The sequence below is a fragment of the Physeter macrocephalus genome, chromosome 20 (genome assembly GCF_002837175.3).
Source record: "Physeter macrocephalus isolate SW-GA chromosome 20, ASM283717v5, whole genome shotgun sequence".
In the NCBI taxonomy this organism is placed as follows: domain Eukaryota; kingdom Metazoa; phylum Chordata; class Mammalia; order Artiodactyla; family Physeteridae; genus Physeter; species Physeter macrocephalus.
In genome coordinates this window covers 90,313,561-90,317,442 of record NC_041233.1, presented here as the reverse complement: position 1 = coordinate 90,317,442, position 3,882 = coordinate 90,313,561, and the positions used below count along the sequence as shown (strand labels likewise).

General features: G+C 36.8%; 1 non-coding gene across 1 annotated transcript; it reads right to left on the bottom strand.

Annotated features, from left to right (window-relative positions):
* Positions 1 to 2,792: 2,792 nt before the first annotated feature.
* Positions 2,793 to 2,919, bottom strand: LOC112066958 (small nucleolar RNA SNORA25). The gene has a single exon (XR_002892994.1). It is a non-coding gene; the product is annotated as a small nucleolar RNA SNORA25 (small nucleolar RNA).
* Between the last annotated feature and the right edge of the window lie 963 nt (positions 2,920 to 3,882).

Here is a 3,882-nt window from a genome sequence, read left to right as displayed (position 1 = left end):
TGTGTGTGTGTGTGTGTGTGTGTGTGTGTGTATCACAACTTTTTCCATTCGTCTGTTGAGTACTACACTTTTTTGATTACTGTAGCTTTGTAGTAAGTTTTGAAAGTGGGAAGTATGAGACCTCCAACTTCATTCCTCTTTTTCTTTTTTTTTTAAGATTTATTTATTATTTATTTATTTATTTTATTTAGTTTTGGCTGTGCTGGGCATTAGTTGTGGCACACGGGATCTTTTGTTGCAGCAGGCAGGTTCTTTGTTGTGGTGTGTGGGCTTCTCTCTAGTTGTGGCATGTGGGTTTTCTCTTCTCTAGTTGTGGTGCACAGGCTCCAGGGAACATGGGCTCTGTAGTTGCAGCATGTGGGTTCCAGAGTGTGTGGGCTCTGTAGTTTGTGGCATGTGGGCTCTAGTTGAGGTGCCCAAACTCAGTAGTTGTGGCACACAGGCTTAGTTGCCCCGTGGCACGTGGGATCTTAGTTTCCCTGACCAGGGATCCAACCTGCGCCCCCTGCATTGTAAGGCAGCTTCTTTGCCATTAGACCACCAGGAAAGTCCCTATTCCTCTTTTTCAAAATTGATTTGGCTATTAAAGGTCCCTTGTAATTCTGTATGAATTTTAGGGTCGGCTTGTCTATTTCTGACAAAAAACACAGTTGGAACTTTGATAAGCATTGTGTTGAATTGGATATAGAATTCTTGGTTCAGTTTTTTTCCTTTTAGCACTTGAAAAATGTTGTTCCTCCTCCTTCTGGCCTCTATGGTATCTGATGAGAAATCTTCAGTCATTCAAATCAGAGAGTAACAAACAGGAAATTTGGCCCCCACTCTGGAGACCACCGCTCCTCTGTGTCCCTCAGGGCTTTGGCACTTGCCAATATCATGCCTTCACTTTGGTAATACCTGGCGATTGGAGTGGGAGAGAGCTAAAAAAGAGAACAGCAACAACAAAAATACTGAACCCTTTCTGACCCCTTTCCCCTTCTACAGACCAGGAAAAGGTTTCCCTGGGAGCTCTTTCTGTCCTCATCTAGTATGTACTTCTGGGTTTCGGGTTTCCTTCAGGTCAGGTGACATCAAAGGGGAAAAATAAGTACCCTCACCACTGACTGGGTAGAAATGTGAATTCTGGCATCCTTCTCCCATCAGCCTATTACCACTTACTTTTCAGTGTCCTTGGAGAGCTAACTGCCCCACACAATCTGTGTGGGATTTATAGTTGCATTCAATGGCGGAGGCAGGCAGGGCATGCTTACTCCATCCACTGGAAATGGAACCTCTCTTAAACTGATCTTTAAGAGGTTCTTATAAAGTATGGATAAAATACTGATATTAAACTATTTTTTTTAAATTGAAGTATAGTTAATTTACAATGTTGTGTTAGTTTATTAAACTCTTTCTTCTTCTTTCTTTTTTTTTTTTTTTTTGGCCACGCCACGCAGCTTGTGGGATCTCAGTTCCCTGCCAGGGATTGAACACGTGCCCTCAGCAGTGAAAATGCGAGTCCTAATCACTGGACCACCAGGGAATTCCCTAAACTCTTATTGTGTGTGCTGCACATATCTCTTCCTAGTCCTGGTCTTTAAATTTTTAGAGGTTTTCTCTTCTTTAATGAAGCTTTACATCTTATTATAGTCAGATTTATCAATCATTTCCCTTATGGGTCAGGCTTTTATGTTCTATTTAAGTACTCCTTTTCAATACTGAGGTCATAAAGGCATCCTACTGTATTTTCTTGTTTCCTCTTACATTTTCTTCTGAAAATTAAAAATTTTTCTTTTTTATATTTATGTCTTTTGAATGCCTGGAATTTATGTGTTCTATATGGTTTGAAGTAGACATCTAATTTTTTTTCCAGGTGAATAACCAGTGCCCTAGTACCATTTACCAAATAATTCATTCTTTCCCTACTGATGTTTAGGGATATCTCCTCTGTCATATATCAAATTTCCAAAGTTTCTGGGCTCTTTATTCTATTTCATTGGTCTGATTGTCTATTCCTACTCAGTTATCTTGTTGAAATAACTATTACGGATTTAGAAGAAGTTCTCTCACGTTGCTTTTCAAAATTGTTTAGCTTTTCTTGACACTTGATCATTCACATGAATTTTAGGATAAGATTGTCAAGTTACAAGAAAAATCTGGTTGGGATTTTGATTGGCATTGCATTGAATTAATATATTAATTTTGGGATAATTGATATCTGTACAAGAGTGAGTCCTCCTCTCCATAAACATGATATACCTATCCATTTATTCAAGTCTCCTCTTAGGTTTTTAATAATGTTTTATAATTTTCTTCAGGAAACAAATCTTTTATTAGAAGTATTCCTGGATACTGGATCATTTTTGTTGTTACTGTGAATATCATGTTTTTTCAAAATTAGATTTCCTTGCTAAGCTCTACTATTAGTTTTAATAGTTTGTCAGGTTTTTTTGAATTTTCTATATACTATCATATTATCTGTACATGGGGATAGTTTTGTCTCTTCCCTCAACCCCCAATACTTACATATCTTCTTTCTCTTCTTTCTTTTCTTGCATAGGCTAGGACCTCTAGTAGTTGGGTAGAAGCAGCAACAACAGGCATCTTTGTCTAGTTCTTGAACTTAATGGCAATGCTTTTAAGTTTCCCTACAAAAGTGATTTTTCCTCTAAGTTTGATAGATGACTTTTGTCAGGTTAAGGACATTGACTTCTGTTCCTACTTTCTTTTACTTTTTATTTTTTATTTTATTTTTTTTAAAGTTGGAAGATATTTACATTTATTTTTACTTTCCCTAATCATGGGTATGAGTGGCTTGTATCTCCATCCGGAAAACATAGCACTATCAAGTTACTATTATATCCAGTGGAGAACTCAGTCTTTGGTCACAGCGTAAAGAGCTCCTGGATTTGGTCCCATCAGCCCTCTTTGAAATGACCTACCTACTTTCTTTTAAAGTCATGAAAGAGTTTGAATGTTCTTAACTCTTCGTTATAGGAAAATTAAACATATAAAAACACACAGAATAGTATAATAAACCTCTGTCTACGCATTGCACAGCCTCAATAACTGTTGGCGCATGGTCAATCTTGTTTTATCCATACTCTGCTAACTTCTCCCCATTCTGTGTCATTTGAAACAAATGTCAGACATTACACCATGTTATCTGTAAACATTTTAGTGTCTATCCCTAAAAGATAAGAATTCTTTAAAAAAGAAACATAACTGTAATGCTATTACCAAACAAATTTAACAAGAAATCCTTCCCGTTATTAACTATGCACTCTTTGTTTGTGTACCCAACTGTATGAGTATTGAACTTCAGTAAATATTTTTTTCAGAATCTATTGTGCTAATTAAGTGGGTTTTTTCTCTTTTAATCTGTTAAATTAGCAAACTTTAATAGATTTTCTGTTGAACCATTCCATTTTTCAATTACTGAGACAAACACAACTAGGTCATGCTTTATTTTTAATATATATTTCCTAGAATTTAATTTGCTAGCATTTCTTTATCTGTATCTATGATTATAAATGATATGCTTCTACATTTTTTCTGTTTATTCTGTGCATATTGGGTTTTGGTATTAAAGTTAAGATTCTTATAAAGTAAGTTGAGTAGCTGTCTTTGTTGGGGTAAAAGCTAAGCTCCTATGACAAAAAAGCCACCCAAGTACAGTTGCTTAATAAGTACCGTTGCTTAAATAAGTCTCTTTCTCACTCACAGTCTGGAAATGAATGGTCCAGGCTGGTGGGGCAGATCTCCTCCGTGTAGTCATGTGGAGACCCAGGGGTTTTCCATTTTATTTGCTGTCATCTCCTAAGGTATCTGTCTTCATCTACATGGTCAAAGGTGGCTCAGTTCTGTGTCTGTGTTCCAGCCGATGGGAAGGGGAAAATAAGA